Here is a 19640-nt window from a genome sequence, read left to right as displayed (position 1 = left end):
AAGTTCTAGGGACACCTGGGTGGCTCAGCAGTTGAGCACCTGCCTTTGGCCCAGGGCGTGATCCTGGAGTCTCATGATCAAGTCCCGCATCGGGCTCCCTACATGGAGCCTGCTTCTCCCTCTGCCTGTGTCTCTGCCTCTCTCTCTCTCTGTGTCTCATGAATAAATAAAGTCTTTTTTTAAAAAAGCTTTAAAAAAAGATAAACCTTAGATAACCATATATTCTAATTTTATGAGAAATTAAGGTCTAATTAAAATTTCAAATTTCATTAGAGGGCACCTAGGTGGCTTAGTTGGCTAAACATTTGACTCTTGATCTCAGCTCAGGTCTTGATCTCAGAGTAGTGAGTTCAAGCCCTGTGTTGGGCTCCATGAAGCCTACTTAATCAATAAAATTTTAAAAATTAAAAAAATTTCAAATGACGTTGAATAGCTGATGCATCTGAGTTGGCGTTTCAGAATCATTCTGGCACATTCTGCTTTCTTCACAAATTTTTGCATGATCATATATCTAATTAGCAGCAAATACAGGCCGTGTTAAGGTAAAGTTTCAGTTTTGTTTTTAAAAATTTTTTGTTTTAAGCTTGGAAGAGACATTTGAATGAGATAAAATAGTATTAGTTACTTTTAAAGCCTCTAATAAAAAATACTGGGATTAAGCAATGTTAAAATAACTCAGTGAATTTACCTTTTCATCAGGCAAATGTTTGCTGAGTACCCAGCATGTACTAGACACTGTGTCAGGTGCTGAAGGCCCACAGGGAATAGACAGGGTCTTACCCAAAGGTTTACAGTCTCCTAGGGAAGGCAGATGTGTGGACAAGTAGTTAGGGCATGGTGATGAGTCACCTAAGTGACCACTTGCTTTGGTTCAGAGCCAGAGGTACTTAATGCTGTCAGGTACTTAATGCTTCCTCAGGTGAAAAACCTGAGGAAGGGCATTCTAGGCAGCAGGCACAGTTTGTACAAAGGCGCTGAGGTAGGAAAGTAACACTGGGCACTGAAAGACTCGTGTGGTTCTTCAGGGGGGTTAGGTGTAGCTGACCTGCAGGGCGAACATGTGGCTGGAAGCCAGATGGGATCAGAGGAGCTGGCAGGAGCAAGATCATTCAGGGTCTTGATGTACCACACAGAGGAGTTTCGGTTTTGCTTTGGCTGCTAAGAGGAGTTCTTGAAGGCTTTTAAACAGATGAGTGGGGGTGGGAATGGGGGTTTGGTGATAAAATTAGCTTGTGTCTCAAACACACATTTCTGAATGAGGCTTGAAGAAAGGTCCAAGAAGGTGACGAGGTAGGGGTCTGTTGAAATGGTACAGATGGGGAGTAAGGTTCCTGCCTCATGATGAAGACTTCTACTTTATTCCTATTTATATTTCTTGGTGCTTGATGACCTTTAGGGCATTTGGTGGAGATGTCTGATAGGCAATTTGATATTCTGGGCGAGCAATCCAAGTGTGGACATCATCAGCTAATAGGCTCAGTTGAACATGACAGGATTGGACGAACGAGACATAATTGGGTGTAATTACCCAAGGAACATATAAAGAATGAAGTGTGAAATGGGTCAAAAAATTGTGGAGAATAATTAGGGTATGTTCGCATTATACCCTGGGCACATGTTGGTCATTGTACCTTTCTTTTTCCCTCAGGTTACATGCTGATCTTTTTCTAGACCAAAAGAGAGGGCAGGGACTATGTCTTCTTTCCAATGTCACTGCCATTGTTCGCGGTTCAAGTCCTGTGTTTGGAAATACTCAGGGAGAGTGTTTATAGAGAGACGTGAGATGGGTCAGAGATAAAATCCTTGTGCAGTTCCAGAAAGCACCACTCATGTGTCTGAGTAGATGCGCCTCACTGGGAAGAGTGCCTTCTGGAGTTGTGCTTCAACTGTTGCTGCTTCGCTCGGCCCAGCAGCTGTCATGGTACCTGAGATGTGGTAAGTGTTCCATGTTTGTTGAATATATGAATCAATGACAGAACATCTAATGAGTGGTCAGAGAAAGAAGGATCTAGCAAGAAGTGTAGATCTATAGGGAAGAAGAATAAATAGGGAAGACTCCTGTCATGGAAATTCAAGGAAGAAAGAGTTTCAATAATGAGGGAGTGCCAGATGCTACAGAGAGGTCAACTGATGAAGGATGGCAGAGTTACCGCGGGCAGTTAGGAGTCACTGGTGCTTAAAAACAGCTTGAGTTAGGGGAGGGTGGAGGCAAATTCCATTCCATTGAGGTGGGAATGAGAAAAAGAGATGAGGAGAGTGTAGACGGGTCCTTAAGAGGCTGGGTTTGTGAAGGGAAGAAGGTAAGTGGGGGCTGCTGGGAGGCAGGCAGGGTTGACCGGTGTGGGGCCGTCTTCCCGTCTTCAATCCTCTTCCCTTCTTTCCTCTCTTGCATTCCTCCTTCCTGCTTTCAAGGTGAGAGATATTTGGGGAAATTTATAGGCTAAAGAGGATCCAGTGTAAAGGTCTAGGTTCAAAATAGAGAATCCAGGAGAGGGGAGACTCACCTGAGAAATTAAATACAAAAGGGAGCGTCTTTCTTTGTCAAGGGAACAAAAGGGATTAAGGATGCATGTGGATAGGGATGAACTGGAGGAATAAAGCTGAAGGAAAAAATGGAAAATAAACAGCCCACGTGGGCAGCCCGGGTGGCTCAGCAGTTTAGTGCCACCTTCAGCCCTTCAGCCCGGGGCATGATCCTGGAGACCCACATCAGGCTCCCTGCATGGAGCCCGTTTCTTCCTCTGCCTGTGTCTGCCTCTCTCTCTCTCTCTCTGTGTGTGTGTGTGTGTGTCTCTCTCTCATGAAAAAATAAATAAAATCTTAAAAAAAGAACAGTCCATGTTTTCTCTACAAACTAGTAACTGGCATCTTGGGGACATTTTATATGTTCTAAGCATTGTTAAAACCACTATGTATGTTAACTCTCTGAGTTCTTGCAACAGTCATGTGAGGATGGAGTGATCATCCTAATTTTACAAATGAGACAACAACAGCAGAGATGGGCTAAACATCTTGCCGGAGGTTGTGCAGCTGTTCAGAGGCCGGACCAGGATGCCTTTCAAGCTGGTCCCCATCCTGCTGTGGAGTACGTGGAGTACTTAAGATCTTGAATAAGCAGTGTGCATGTGGAACAGGTACAAGTGTTGTTGCTGAGTCACTCCACGCATTTAGTTTGGGTTGGAAATCATCATTGCGCCTTTAATTTGCAAGGTTGAGAGACTTCCTCTAGCAAAACTTGCCTTACCAGTTATAGGAACTGAAATATTTGGATGGTCAGATTGATTCAAAATTGGGGATTGGTGGCTTGGAAGGAGTGGGGGTGTCAAAAAGAGAGCAATTGACATGATGGAGAACAAGCTCCAGTCTCTAAGGAGCAGGCAAGCTAAGGGAATGGGAGAGGCCAGGGGCCTGGGAGCTCAAGGAGGTTGGAAACCAGGTGCAAGAAGAGTTAGGGAATTGTGGAGGAGAGAAGATTGGGGTTAGGGAGGGATACTAACATCTCACAACTACCGTAGATTTCAAAAGTGAGGATTGGTGCAGGTGACCATTGGTTGATGACTTGAGGAATACATGGCTGAAATTGAATGGAGGTGAATCTTTTTTTTTTTTTTTTTTTATGATAGTCACAGAGAGAGAGAGAGAGGCAGAGACATAGGCAGAGGGAGAAGCAGGCTCCATGCACCGGGACCCTGATGTGGGATTCGATCCTGGGTCTCCAGGATCGCGCCCTGGGCCAAAGGCAGGTGCCAAACCGCTGCGCCACCCAGGGATCCCCTGGAGGTGAATCTTATAGGATGTGATGAGGTCAAGATTGAGGCTGAGATTGGCAGAGATGTTGGGCATGTGTTTACTATACTCTGATTCTTGTTGGAAGATGGTGCCCAGTAGCCCTAAGGACTGCTCTGGACTTTAGAAAGCTACAACCCAAGCATGTTATGGTTCTCGGAAAAGATGCAAAAGGTTGGCTGATCTCTGGCATGCAATAAATATCTGATAGTCTCAATAGAACATTGTCAAAAAAATGGTTGAATAGCTTCTATTTTGCATGGTAGCTTTTGAAAAAATAACTTGCAAGTATCCGTTGGCAAAAACTACGTTTCACAAGCAACTTCAGATGCTTTAGCCAAATCATCATTATCACCATGGAAAGAAAGGACTGTGTGCTCAGATGAAACCTCCTCTTCTTCTTCCTTCTCCCGCATCTTTCTTTTCTCTGGGAATGTGCAGTACAGCACTCTGTGGGTAGAGAAGCAACTGAAGATCATCAGGCTTCCAGCTGTTGAGCTTTGTTGTGATCTGTGGAGGTGGGGGTCATGGGAGAGGGGCCAGAAACTTAAATAAGGACTCAGTGTGGTGTCTTTGCCTCCACAGCTGTGCATACCACTGTCTGCTTTTCTCTTCTGCCCATTCAGGATTTCAGGAAATCAAAATTAGATCTGATGTAAGCTCAGCAGCCCTACACGTGAAGACATGGAACTACTGCCTAGGGACAGAATATATGTGCTGGGCATGATATGCATGTGAGTGGCATGTGTAGATAGTGAATCAGGTAGGCTGTTCTGGGGTATAAGGAACAGAAACCCCAACGTGGACTGGCTTCACTGGCAAGTAAAAGGATTTCTTCATTTAGCAGAAAGTCTGGGAGCAGAACATTTGGGCTCTGATGTTATTTTTCTGTGATTCTCTTGGCTCTGTCCCTGCCATGTGTTGGTTTCATTCTCAACCTGATTGCCCTTGTGGTTCCCAGATGGCTACAATTATTCAAAGAGTCACAAGGAGATAGGAAACATCCAGTGGAGGGGGAGAAGCTGCATCTTCGTGCTTTCTCAGTAGTGAGGAAATCTTTCCCAGAAGCTCCCAAAAGACTTCCTTATCCCTGGCAAAGATGGGGTCACTGCCCTTTCCTTAAATCAGTCCATGACTGGCAGGCCCAACAGGATTGCTGTAATTCTTGATTAACCACTTGGGATGGAGTGGATGTTGGGAATCACATCCATGATAGAAGGCTTGAGGCCATGGTTATAAATTTCCAGCGTTTTCAAGGGTAACAAGCCTCGGATGGCGGTCAAGCCCCACTTCAGCATTTGCTGGCAGTATGAACTCGGGCAAATCACCGGCTTCTGTGAGCTTCTGTTTTCTCTTAGAGGATCATCGTGGTCTGGAAAACACTTTATATAAATGTTAAGGAGCTAATTTGTCATTTAGCAATGATGATGATGAACGATGATGCGAATAACAGTTCCATTTACTGAGCACTTATGTGACCTAGGCACTTGCTATGGGCTTTGATGCATTTTCTTTATTACTCACTAAACACATATTAAGCAACCATCATACTCAAGGCATTCTACTAAATGCTTTATTTCTGATCTCTGTTAAGCTGAGATCTGGAACTGTAAGGCTAGGGACAGAGAAGGGGGTGGTGCTCAGTTCACCTATGCGGTTCAGTTTTTTTGGCCTGTGTGACCCAGTAGTGGAAGCTGGCTATGGGGCCTCTGACAATTGCTCCCTTGTCTGCGGATGATGGTCTTTAGCTAACTAGTTCAGGGTTCACCTCACCAGGGATTTGCAATACACAGGTGTACAAGTGCTTTTAGAATATTTGATACTCTTCTTTTCCTTGTTCCTTTATTTCCCAAACATAAGGTTTTTTTTTTGTATATTTATGCTTTAGCAATATGAGAGGGATTTACAAATGTTTATTAGATGCTTGTCTATATTGTCTCTGAGCCTCATGAAGAAGTCAAGCCTGGATTTGCATTTGTATTGAGGCTTAGTGGTCAGGAGATCCATCAGGTAATGAAGTCAGGAGGTGGTGAGTGAAGTCAGTAGGTGGTGGGGCGTCATTTTTTGTTGTTGTTGTTGCAAATTACCCTGCTTTGAACATTGTTATGAAGTGAACTTTTCCCATATTTTGGTTTCTGTCCTTAAGATAGTTCCCCTGAAAGGGAGAATCTAGGCCAACGGATTTGAAACTTTTTATATGGATTGCCTGATTGGTTCATGGAAGGGTTTTTTTTTTTTTTAAAGATTTTATTTATTTATTCATGAGAGGCACAGAGAGAGAGAGGCAGAGACAGGCAGAGGGAGAAGCAGGCTCCATGCAGGGAGCCTGACGTGGGACTCGATCCTGGGTCTCCAGGATCATGCCCTGGGCTGAAGGCGGTGCTAAACTGCTGAGCCACATGGAAGGTTTTTGAATTGTGAAAATGACACACTAGAGTTATTTGGGGATTATGCATTTTCTCGTTCTACTATATTTTATCTGTCTGGGATCATAAAATATTTTGAACTGTTCTAAAACCCCATCCAACTTACATTTTCCCAGGTCCCCCTTGCAATTATAATAAAAACAGTGTTTCTGTGGCTCAGCCTATGCTGGATTTTGAGGAAATCCAGTCTATGTCATTCCTTCTCATTGGTTCCTCGTAAAGTCCTGGGGAGAAACTAGTCCATCTTGGTTCATCCTTTCCTTAATGTGAGTTACTGCCCTTGAGGCTTCTTGGTCTGCTTCCCTGAAGGTATCCCTGAAGAGACAGACTCCCTGAAGGTCTATCTTTGATATACATCTGCTTTTTTTTTTTTAACATCTGCTTTTTATTCATAGTTCTGGCTCTCATGCTGGGAACTCTGCTCTTAGACGATATTCAAGTAGGTTGTTGCAGACAATGAAGTGAGATATACTGGGTTTTTTTGCTGATGCAGTATGAATATGGAGAATCTGTTTTGGCGTTGTGGTAGAAATATGAAGACTTGTATTCATATGACTTGACTTCCCTTGTAATTCTCTCAACGGTTCCTAAAAAATGCTTCTTCCCACCTCTTCCTACCCCATCAGATATATTGATGAATAAAGCTATGTGAGCAATGGAAAGTCAGAGGAAGGAACTGTCCTTATTCTTAAATAGATTTTTTAAAAATTGTAGCTGCAACCATAGCATATACAAATTGTATTTGTATTTTGTCCTTTGTACATTTCCTTTTTTTAATAATAAATTTATTTTTTATTGGTGTTCAATTTGCCAACATACAGAATAACACCCAGTGTACATTTCCTCAGCTAATTTTAAACACAAGTGTGTCAAGTGGGTAATAGGAAGAAGCAAAAGAGTGGGACTCTGGAGGGGACCATCAGTAGACCACACAGTGTGACCAGGACTGAGGGGGACACAGAGAGTGCTCTGGCAGTGACAAGTTGTTTGGGGGAGGGCCCGTACCACCCTGGGCAGCAGTAAAAACTGGAGACCCCAGGACGCCCATCCTACCTGGTTACACAGCAAATCAGTGGGAGAGCCTGAATTTCAACCCAGATCTTTCTACATTCAAATAGCACCTTCTTTATTTGCTTCTTTTTCTAGATTTGAATTTTCAAAATTATCTCTAAAATAATTCAGACTTTACAGAAGGGAACGGGAGGGCATACTGCTTCTCCTACTTTCTCTTACATCTCAGATTTACATTAATTTTTTATTATTTTAATTCCAATATAGTTAACCTACAGTGTTATATTAGTTTCAGGTGTACAGTATAGTGATTCCACATTTCTCTACATCACCTGGTGCTCATCACAAGTGCCCTCCTTCATCCCCATCACCTGTTTTACCCCTCCCCCCACCCTCTGCCCTTCTGGTGACCATCAGTTTGTTCTCTAGAGTTAAAAGTCTGTGTCTTGGCCTGCCTCTCTCCCTTCCCCCCCACCCCCCACTCTCATTTGTTTTATTTCTTAAATTCTACATGTGAGTGAATCAGGTTTACATTTGATATTTCTAACCTCCCCCTTCTACCAATAGGATTTTCGTTTTGAATTTTTTTTAAAAAAGGCTCTTAAACATTTGAATTTTTCTTGAATTAGGCCTTGTCAAGAACTGTTTGCCTATCATGGATTCAGTGGGTTCCTGACCCTTATTGGAAATATCAGATTGGCCACAAAACTCTTGTAACTTGGCCAGAATGTTGACCCAGAAGAAGTGCTACAATTCAAATGGGAAACTACAGCACCACTTAGTTCCTGTCATTTGCCAAGTAGTACGAGGGGATTTAAAACAGTTAATCACTGTCTTCCTCTTCAGTTTGGAGAACTTTCCAAGGGCAAAGACCAGGCACTGAGCTAAAATTTCCCTTTCCAGCTTGATTCAGCCAATTTGCCCTAATAACAAGTTTAAAGGAGTTTATAATTGAGTAGGAAACAAGGTAGGCATTCACCTTGCCAGGTAAAAACAGGGTGCTAAGCAAGTAACTTGTAGAAACAAGATCACAGAGAGAATACATATATTCCTACAAGAAATCTTATCGGTTATTTACAGTATCCGTTTATAAGTAAATGATTGGTCATGGCACTTAAACCAGAGGTTGCAAAATCCCCGGTCTTTAGGAGCTCAAGCGTGAATGTGATCTAACAGGGAGTGTCTGGATCTCGCCAAATTAAGAACATTCTTTCTATTCGTTTTTGAGGCCCTTTCACATGGCCAATGTTTCTGGATAAGTGAGATGACTGTAACTACAATATAAGCCTCAGCCTTCTGCTTGTTCTGTTGTCTTAATTTGCCAAATAACCACAATTCTAAAATATTAGTGGCTCTACAAGGCAGCCCTGGTTTAGTTCATTCTAGTTTTGCTATTTCATGGAAAATGCAGCATTGTGAAAAATTCCACCTGTCCTCATATTGATTGTGACGACTGCTTGATGATGACTTGTGCAGTTTCTGAGCACCCCGGAGGACAGAGGACGGATTCCCTGGCTCGGGGCTCCCCCATCCCCGAACCCCAACACCTCCACCCCCACCCCCGACAGGGAGCAGTCCTCTCGTGGGCCTGGTTTTCTGCCTAGCAGTGTGGCTCTGATGAAGTCACTAGAATAACAAGCCCGGAGCTTGGACCTAGGAAACCATGTGCCTTTTCTTTGAGCTTGTGGGAAAATGGGGATAGGAAGCATCTGTGACTGTACTTTTATCTCATTTTCACAAACGGAACTTCTGCTGGGCTTCCAAAGTAAGGTCAGATTGATAGTTTTGAAGAGAGAAAATGCTGGCTGCTGGCAGGTATTAAGAGACCTCTGTCCTTGAGAGACTGTCTTTAGCAATTTAGCAGGTACTAAGGACATGAATGTGTGTGGGCTGGATTCCTGTCTTGGGAGCTTGTTGGCATGTGTGCCTGGGAGCTCCTGTTTTTCTCGCACTTCAGGGGTGCTGTGCTGACCCAGGAGGCAGCAATCCTGTCCAGCTAGGGTCTCAGCATCCCCAACCTGGAGCGTTTTTGACTGGGGGGAACTGCGAGCCCTTATGACCACACCTATTACAGAAGTGCCTTGGATTGTTCTAGTGAATCCGTGTGCCCCAAGTGATCATATCACCCACTGAAACCGTGGCCAAACATCTCATGGGCACCTTTACATCCACACAAAGTCCCGTGGGCACTTTAGAAGGCCAGTGTTTGTTTCTCCCCTTCATATATTGAAGCCCCAACATGTAATGGGGCCGTGTTAGAAGAGGGGGCCTTTGAGGTTTAAGTCTAGATGAGGTCTTGAGGAGGGAGCCCCAGGATGGGATTAGTATCCTTAGAGGAAGAGGAAGGGAGATAAGAGCCGAGGGAGGCCGTGGGAGCACGCAGCCAGAAGGTGGCCCTCTGCAAGCCACAAAGAGAGCTCTCACCAGAGCCCCACCCGGCTGGCAATCTGCTCTCGGACTTCCAGCTTTCAGAACTCCAGTAAAATAAATGCCTGTCGTCTAAGCCAACCCAGACTGTGGTATTTTGTGGGGACAGCCTGAGCAGACTAGGACAGGCTCCGTGCCTCTTCTTAGGGTCTTACCTGATCTGTTGATAGGCTTGATAAGCTTTTCCCTTTCTTCTCGGACGTCTGACCCTGTGCTTTCCTGGATTTATCTTTACCTTTCTCAATTTCCTTGCAGCCTCTGCTTTTTCTAACCTTCCCTGAAAGACTGGCGTTCCTCAGAGTCTGCTCTCTCTTCTCTTCCACCCACCATCAGGATACCTTGCTCCTCAAACTGGGGTCTGTGGACCAGCATAGGCCTCACTTGTGAGTTTGTCAGAAATGTGAATCTGCTGAATCTGAATCTGCAATTAAGGAGATACCCACAGAAGTCTGAAAGGCCTATTCTGTAATATCTCCATGACCTTTGCTGTGCCCCAACACCAAGTATACGTCTGGACACCAGATCTCTCCTGGGCTCTAGACCAACAGAGCCCCTGGTCTGTCCACATCAGGGTCCCAGGATGTCACACTTTGCCAGTCTAGAGTTTTGCTCCTCTTTTTTCCAAATATGCTCCTCTTCCTCTGGGCAACCAATAAAAGATAGGGGCTCTTCAGAAACTTCTACTTTAGAACTCCCATTCAACCTCATACTCCTAGTTTAATGGTTTCTTTGGGGTTGGGAAGGCTAAAAGCCAGGCTAATAGCTCTGATCTGGCTGGCCCATTGTTCAGCTTGCCTCTCTTCTGATGGATTGGTGCACTAACAGCCTTTTGTTAAATATTTTGAATATCGCCCATGGTGTCATGTTCAATTAATAACTTGTCTCACTTTTTTCTTCTGTAGTAAGTTTGAAAGTACACAGGTACTGAATATTTTAAATTATAGTTAATAACAAATATGAATAATTCTAATATATTAAAGGTACTCATACTTAATACATATTTTTGATTGTGAGCAAATAGGAGGTTCTCTGACTGAAGTGTAAGATTTTCAGAATATTTGTGAATGATCATGGATAGCCCAAGGAAGGTTAATTGGGAATGTAGTGTGACCTGATGTGTCACATGATTAAATCCTACAACATCTTTTTGGGAGAGAAAAATCAGAGGCAATATGACTGTCCACCAACAGAGGATTGGTGACATCAATCATGGTGCAGTCATACAAATTCTTTGTAGCTATCAGAATGATCAGAGTATATTTGTTTTGTTTTGTTTTTTTTAATTTTTATTTATTTATGATAGTCACAGAGAGAGAGAGAGAGAGAGGCAGAGACACAGGCAGAGGGAGAAGCAGGCTCCATGCACCGGGAGCCCGACGTGGGATTCGATCCCGGGTCTCCAGGATCGCGCCCTGGGCCAAAGGCAGGCGCTAAACCACTGCGCCACCCATGGATCCCGATCAGAGTATATTTGTTAACATTCATGGTATCAAATTAAGTGAAAAGAACAAATTACAGATAAAATGATAAGTTTTAGATTTTTTTGAAGTGTGGTGAAATAAATAAATATATATTTATTTATTATATATATATATACACCATATATATTATATGGTATATATGGTATAATATATATATATTATACCATATATATATATATATATATGTATGGTACAATTTACCATTTTAACCATTTTAAGAGTATAGTTCTGTGACATTAAGAACATTCATATACTGTTGAGCCACTATCCCCACTATCCATCTCCAGAACTTTTTTTTTATCATTTCAAACTGAAACTCCATACCCATTGGACCATGACTCCCCATTCTTTGTCCATCCAGCCCCTGGCAACCACTGTTCTTTCTGTTTCTATGAATTTGACTCCTCTAAGTACCTCGTATAAGTGGAATCAGATAATATTTGTCTCTATGCGACTGGCTTATTTCACTTAGCATAATGTCTTCAGGGTTCATCCATGTTGAAATGCGTCAGAACCTCCTTGATTTTAAGGCTGAATAATGTTTCATTGTGTATCTGTACCACATTTTGTTTCTTCATTCATTTGAACACTTGAGCTGCTTCTACCTTTTAGCTATTGTGAATAATGCTGCTATGAATAATATGGATGTATATATATCTGTTTGAATCCCTGCTTTCACTTCTTTGGGGTATATATCTAGCAGTGGAATTGGTCAATTGTATGATAATTTTTTTTTAATATTTTGAAGAACTGTCATATCATTTCCAATGGAGGCGACACCATTTTACATTCCCACCAGCAATGCACTAAGGGTTCCATTTTCTCTGTGTCCTTGCTAACACTTGTTATTTTCTGATTTTGTTTTGTTCTGTTTTGTTTTTTATAATAGTCATTGTAATAGATGTGAAGTCTCAGTTTTGTTTTTAAAAATACATACTTACATACATATATATAATATAGAAAAAAATTTCTCCAAGGACTGACTCCAAATAAAAGCAGTGCCTATTGGATGGCAGGATGTCGATGATTTTTACTATCGTCCTTTTGCTTTATTCTCTCCTTTTTCTGCATTAAGGATATATGTTATGTGTAATTAAAGATGCCTGAAATTCAGAGTCAAGCTGTGTAAATTCAGGTGTTGGCAGTAACTTGTTTGCCTCTGGCTGTGCAGCCTTAACGTGGGCTCTCATATTTGCTGATTTGGGACTCAGCGCTGCCCCAGCACATTACCACCTTGCCACTCTTCCTGTCAAGGCCGTCCACGGACGCTCCAGTGCTCCAGGCCTGGCTGCCACTCCTTCCTCTGCAGAGTGGAACAGCACCAGGCTCTCTTGGTAGTGGATGAGGTGAAGGAAACTATTATAACCAGGTCTCAGCATGTGGCCCTAGGCCACCTTCCTTTACCATTTGGATTTTTAGCACAAAGAAATCTCCTTTTGGTGTCTGTTTATTCAGCAAGGTTTTGGCTGGTCCTCTTAGTTGATGACAATTGAAAGGGAAAGTTACTTTCTTCCTATTCTGTGAATTATATATTCTGTAATTTTCCAAAGAGTTTCAAGGCTCCTTCATCACAAGAGCCTGTGTACTTCCAAAGCAGTAAGGATTACACATGTACCAGTTCAGAAAGAGCCAAAAGTAATCCTTTCATGGAGCACATCACTACATTTATGCAAATGAGAGTTGTCCAGTTTACAATAATTATTCCTTTCTTTTTTTAAATTATGTGCAGGCAGCAAAAGGGTGGCTTTTTGGCTTGTTTTTGAGGGAGTGAGAGGGAACAGGGTGGGGGGGCAGGTGATAAGGAAACACAGTTTCTGTTGAGACTCTGTACCTGTGACTGGGTGTTTTAATCAATTATCAGTGACCTTTTGTGGGAACCTTCTCATGGTGGTTTTGTTTTGACCTGATGGTGCTGGCTGCCTAGTTTGAGGGCCAAGATGTTGAAGCAAAGTCAAAGCGACTGTTGAACAGTTCAAATTTGAACTGTCAGCACCCGGTGCTGGTTTCGGGTCGACGGGAGAAAGACTCGTTAAGATCTGACAACCAAGTCTGGGGCCTCTTAGAGATAGAAGGAGTTGAAGCTGAGGGCAGATTGTGTACCGGGAGGCACAGGAGCAGCTGCACGTCTTCATCATGTTCCATCTGGACAAGGTATCACTGTTCCTTTTCTCTCAACATTTCTTTCTTGTACCCAGATGTCTTACAGACTTCTCAAAAGAGAAGCGGTCAGTGACTCTGGGTGTGGCTTTCTATCACCTTCCTCCCTCACTTCCCGTGTCCCAACTCGGCGGCTTGTCTTCCTCCATGCTCGCCATTGGTTTCTGGCACTGTGGCCCCACCTGGCACAGGCCTTGATGGCCCAAATCATCTGGGGACTACTGCGGACCCCCCTGCAAAGCACTCTGCCTGCCCACAATTGGAGTGTGGGCTCAGCTTCTCAGGTTAGACAGAGCACACTTGCCCCCAACCCTGCTGGCCCCATGGTGTTCCTCAGGTCACTGCCTATGACTCACCCGCTTATGTCTCTTCTTTCTTTAGACACATCTAGAAAAATCCATGTGGTCCAGCACTCACTGGACTTTCCCTCCTCTCTTTCCCCACAGGGTGCAAGCCAGCTTCATGTTTGTCTGTTCACCATTGTGTATATGCGCATGGAGAAGGCAGCCAGCCATTGGGAGAGGTCCTTCTTAGGTTAATAGGGTTTTTACAGGGAACTTTTAAAATTCTAGATGGGATAGCAACTGTGGATTAGAGGGCATTGCATTAACTATTTGTCAGTTTTCTTCTTCTTCTTTTTTAAATTTATTCATGAGAGAGAGAGAGAGAGAGAGAGAGAGAGAGGCAGAGACACAGGCAGAGGGAGAAGCAGGCTCCATGCAGGGAGCCCTACATGGGACTCGATCCTGGGTCTCCAGGATCAGGCCCTGGGCTGAAGGTGGCGCTAAACCGCTGAGCCACCCAGGCTGCCCTGTCAGTTTTCTTCTTACCAAAGTTAAGTCACCACCTTATTTTAAAATCTTTCTCAGATAAAAACAAGACCATGTTTATGTAACATGGCTAATCCAGGACCTACCACTTCAGTAGGACATATTTAATATAAAAAGAAAGTAATTAAAAAAAAAAGGTAGAAGTCACAAGAAATAAGTCATATTTATTTATTTATAAATTTTATTTTATTTTATTTATTCATGAGAGACACAGAGAGAGAGAGAGAGGCAGAGACACAGGCAGAGGGAGCATGCAGGGAGCCTGATGTGGGACTCCATCCTAGGACCGCGGGATCACACCCTGAGCCAAAGGCAGATACCCGACCACTGAGCCACCCAGGTGTCTCCGTTTTGATGTATTTATAATTTAATAAGATTTGTTATTCAAAGAGAGGGTTGCCGTATCCTTTTTAAAATTTATTGTTTTGAATGATGTGGGGCTGCTTCTGAGAACATTCATCAGAGAGAAATGAACTAAGTGCTAGTCTGTTCTGCAAGGTACTTATTACCTAACGGGACCCCCCTGATCCTGGCCTCAGATCCAATTTTGGTTAAGGGGAGAACACACGTTTTCTATAAGTTTTGCTGGGCATTGTTGCTTCTCATTTTTAAAATTTTTGCTGAAGAAGTAAGAGAGAGCCAATTGCTGGCTTCTTTGGACAGATGGAGGTCTAATGGATATGAAGTTGGGGAATTCCTGATCCCCTGCCAAATTAATATTTATAAACATCTGTTGGTCTCAGTCTGTGGCAACCCATGTGATTTGGTAGCTGGAAACTTAAATGTATGCTCTTTATGGAATGGGTATTGACTTTATCGATGCCTGGCAAATGCATAGCCAAGATGAGTGATGTTTATTTGCTTCTGCAATCCCAAGGGCTCAACGCACTTGACACATTTTTGATAGCCCTCCAGTGCCTGGCTCTGAAATCCTGCAACCCCTTGGGCAAGATGTTGAATTCTCAGGAGCATTGCCCGTCAGCTGGTGAACGCATGCAGGCTCCAGTTCTGTTGTACCAGGAATATTTCTGTGAGTGCCCCTCCTGCTTGAATTCCAGCATCGGATGGTACTTGTGTGAGCTGTATATTCCCTTCACTCCTCTCAGGCAGGGCTCCTAAGCAGTTATGAATTTGTGAGTAGCCAACCTATGTAACTGAAATGAAAAGCAACATGGTAAGGATCAAACTGTTTTATTTATTTGAGATAGAGAGTGCACATGCATGAGCGTGGGGAGGAGAGGGCAGAAGGAGAGGGAGAGAAGCAAGCTCCCCGAGGAGCAGGGAGCCTGATGTGGGGCTCGATCCTAGGACTCTGGAATCATGACCTGAGCTGAATACAGATGCTTAACCAACTGAGCCATCCAGGTGCCCACTGTTGATGATTTGCTTTTTAGGTGAGGGTCTCTCTAAGTAGAGTTAAAAACAGCTATTGGAAAACTATATATATCCATTCTGGCTTGGAAACACCCCCCCACTCCACCCCACCGCCCATATAAAGAAAGCACTCTTTCCCAGTTGAAAAGCACACATTTCCCATTTCAGCAAATGTACCATGGCTGACTCTTACTGGTCTAGCTTGACTCCCGAGTCTCTGGATAAATTGGTGTCTCCAAGTGGTCTGGCCTCTCTAGGAGCATGTAGGTTCCTAAGCCATGTGGACTGAAAAGGGATAGGATGCCCAAAGAAGGGCCATGGATGCTGGGGCAGAAAGAGAAGCAAGAGCTGACCATTACCCTTCCCTGCTTTTCTCACTAGATTGTTGGAGACTGAAATACAGTAATGTTTTGAATTATAAGCTCCATAGTGCTATATAACCAATGTAAGATATTCTTTTTATACATTTTATGGATACTCATCTATGACTAGGTAGTACAGAGTTACCTACATAAATTATTTGTAGTTAATTTTTTCAAGCTCTTTTAGGCCTGAACAGAGTGTCCTTGTGCTTGTTCCCAAACTGTTCTCATCACACACTCCATGAACTGAAGAATAACTTCAAGGGAAGATTGATAATAACCTTTAGTGGATAGTCTATGTTCATTTATCATCATCATCTATATAGAGTCTTATCAATGATATAATGATCATGATAGATTATTCTGTCTTGGTGCATAACAGTTATGGCCAATTAAGATATGCACAGTTTTAAAACATTGAAATTGATCTTTTGTTTGCTTGTAGGTATCACACAGAAATAAAAGAAGCTAGTGGGAAGACATGGTTATTATGTTAGCACAAAGTATGACAGCATCTTCCAAATACTCCCTTTTTCTCTTGGCGACCTATTTTGATAATATTTATTTGATAGAGAGCAGGGGGAAGGGCAGAGAGAGAAGCAGGCTCCCTGCTGGGCAGGAAGCCTGATGTGGGGCTGGATCCCTGGACCCTGGGATCATGACCTGAGCTGAAGGCAGACCCTTAGCTGACTGAGCCACCCAGGAACCCCTTGAATCTATTTATACTTAAGTTGGTATTGCCTCTGGAGCTGAGTTCCAAAACTTTTTTGTGGGTCCTATCGATATACCCTCATTTTGTATAGATGGAATTTTGAATGAGCACTAGTTATAGAATGTAATAAAGCTGCAATTTTATTTTTATTTTTTTGAATTTTTACTTATTTATTTATTTATTCATAGAGACACAGAGAGAGAAAGAGAAGAGGCAGAGACACAGGCAGAGGGAGAAGCAGGCTCCATGCAGGGAGCCTGATGTAGGACTTGATCCCTGGTCTCCAGGATCATGCCCTGGGCTGAAGGCAGGCGCTAAACCACTGTGCCACCAGGGCTGCCCTGCAATTTTATTTTTCATCTCCTATTTTCCTTTAGAACTTGTTCAGTGGAGAAGAGCTCTCTGCCATATCCGAATAAAGACCTAGACATGTACCATGGCTTTCTGTTCAATGTTGGATAATAGGTGGTCCCTGGTCACCTCAAGTCACAAAAACGGTCTCGATTCAGAAATTAGAATAGCTAACCCATGCAAATAATAAGAACATAGAATTTAATTTAATGCCAATCCTCAACCTCTCCCCCAGGCATGGCCACTAAAAAATTGGCTGTTTGAAGTGGGAGAAGGAGGCATGATTCTTTCGTTTTGGCCAGCCTAATGTTCCTTCCTTACTAGCTTGCTATAATTTTTTTTTCCTTCTAGGGCCTGGCTCAAGTAGGAGAGGGGATGAGGAGAATAGGGCACAATCTTACACTTGTCAGCTCTTTATCTAGTGGATGGTGTTTGTTTGTTTGTGGCTCTTGTTTTTTGGTTTTGGGTGGGTTTTTTGTTGTTGTTGTTTTATTTTTGTTTTGTTTTTTTTGCTCAACCCTGGGATGCATATGGTACTTCTCCTCTGGCTGGTTGCAAACTGTCTTGGCTCCTGGTTCTCCAGCAGTTATGGACTTTTGGTGTTAGAGAAGCACCACCCCCAACCCTGGCAGGAAGCCCCCTTGGTTAGGACTCTAAAGGCTCTAGACAGCTCTTCCCTCAGCAAGGTCTGGGCCTGGCCTCTTGAGTCATTGTGAGAGAGGGGGAAGAGTCACTCTACTTTGTGCCAAGGTCAAAGCCATGTATCAGGCACTCTTCTGATTCACTGGGCCTGGAATCAGATCCCCTTGACTATGTTTTCTTTTCTTTCTTTTTTTTTTTTTTTTAAAGATTTTATTTATTTATTCATGAGACAGAGAGAGAGAGAGAGGCAGAGGGAGAAGCAGGCTCCACACAGGGATCCCGATGTGGGACTCAATCCCGGGTCTCCAGGACCAGGCCCTGGGCTGAAGGCGGTGCTAAACCGCTGAGCCATCCGGGCTGCCCTTGACTATGTTTTCAAAAGCAGAGTCCCAAGTAGGATCTCCAGTGGTTTCACTGATACCTACCTTTCTAAGCTTGAGGCAGGATGGGGGCATTCTCCATCTCTAAAAAAAATTGCCTTAAAAGAAAAAAAAATCTTGTTTTTAATTTCCACTCTCTCAGCTTTTTTGTATTTTTAGAGCCTGGTGAGGAGCCCAAGAACTGTGGAATGAGGTTTTTTTTGTGTGTAAATTCTGAAGATAGTCATCTGGCCAGTCACAATAGGATTTCACATTTATTTTACCTGGATGTTTCAGATGAGACTTTAACATTAACATATTTCTGGTATGATTAAAAAATATATTTGGTCTTTGTTCTTGGCTCCTGGCACAGCACTCCTAAACTCTTGGAATTTCCTGAGTGTTAGGAAAATGTCTTTGTCACTTAAATGGAACTGCTTTTGAGCTTGAGTTTGTGCTAATGAGGTAGCTTAGGGTGGGGCCCCCGGTAACCTCAGGATGGATCTGATCACTGGAAACACCATGTGATTTGGGTTTTCCAGCCCTCACTGATCTCCTGGAAGGGGAAAGAAGTGGAATTGGAGATTAAGCACTATGACAACTCTTGAACAGTAAGGTTCAGAGAGTTTCCGGGTTGTTGAATACATCCACATGCATGCACCTGCCAGGAGGGTGGATCACCCCAATGCCATAGGCAGAAGCTCCCAACTCAGGACTCCCAACTCAGGACCCTTCTGGACCTTCCCCTATATACCTTTCCATCTAGCCGTTCATCTGTATCCTTTATAATAAACCGGTAATCATAAAGTGTTTTCCTGAGTTTTGATAGCAAATTATCAAGTCTGAGGAGGGGGTCATGGGAACCCCAGTTCCTAAGTGGACGGTCAGGAGTATAGGTGATCCAAAACTTGAGAGGGTGGCTAGCTAGAGTGGGGGCAGTCTGCAGACTATGGCCTTTAACTTGTGAGGTTTGGTGCTAACTCTGGATTGATTGTGTCAGAATTTAATTGTGGACACGCCGCTGTGGAGGATTGTAGGAGAGTTTGAGAGAGAACATTGTTTCATGTATAAGCCACCACAATCTCTTCTAGGCATTAGGAATTGCCAGCAGGTTCTAAGTTTGTTGCAAGTCCAGATTCATCATGATTTTGTAATTCTTGAGCCCTTCAACATTTGATTTATTTTTTTGCCTGCTGAAGAAGAGCCCTACTTTTTAATTCCTCTTCCTGTGAAGACTCTTGAAGTCTTGAGACACTGTAGTTATCTACATTTGACCCTTCTGAAATTGTTATCTTTTTCTTGATTTTGAAATGAACAGAACTGTAGCATTATGGATGCTGATGTTTGATACAAGGGGAATTATATTTTGTAGTTTGTTCCTATTTCCAGTTGGTGATGACCAGTAATTATTAATTATATTGACCCTCTTGATTGTAGAAGTGCATTGAACTAATACCATTAGGAACCAGTCAACAATAACTTATACACCTTTTTTTCATCATTTCAGAAATAACCTTATTATTTTTCAAAAAGATTTTACTGGGATCCCTGGGTGGCGCAGTGGTTTAGCGCCTGCCTTTGGCCCAGGGCGTGATCCTGGAGACCCACGATCGAATCCCACGTCGAGCTCCCTGCATGGAGCCTGCTTCTCCCTCTGCCTATGTCTCTGCCTCTCTCTCTCTCTCTCTGTGTGACTATCATGAATAAATAAATAAAATCTTT

The 19640-nt window shown here is 43.1% G+C and overlaps 1 protein-coding gene across 7 annotated transcripts in view; it reads left to right on the top strand.

Moving 5' to 3' along the window:
* Window positions 1-19640, top strand: part of SLC16A12 (solute carrier family 16 member 12) — a 77340-nt gene that overhangs the window by 6546 nt on the left and 51154 nt on the right. The window contains exon 2 of one of the 7 annotated variants that reach the window (XM_072739470.1): window positions 1649-1935. The exons of the other annotated variants lie outside the window; for them this stretch is intronic. The gene's annotated coding sequence lies outside the window, so the exon portion shown is untranslated. The remainder of the gene's footprint in view (window positions 1-1648; window positions 1936-19640) is intronic. 7 annotated transcript variants of the gene reach the window in all.

Source organism: Vulpes vulpes, chromosome 15, assembly GCF_048418805.1.
Source record: "Vulpes vulpes isolate BD-2025 chromosome 15, VulVul3, whole genome shotgun sequence".
NCBI classification, from domain to species: Eukaryota; Metazoa; Chordata; class Mammalia; order Carnivora; family Canidae; genus Vulpes; species Vulpes vulpes.
Note: the sequence above shows the minus strand (reverse complement) of the source record. Positions and strands in the feature narration are given on the sequence as shown.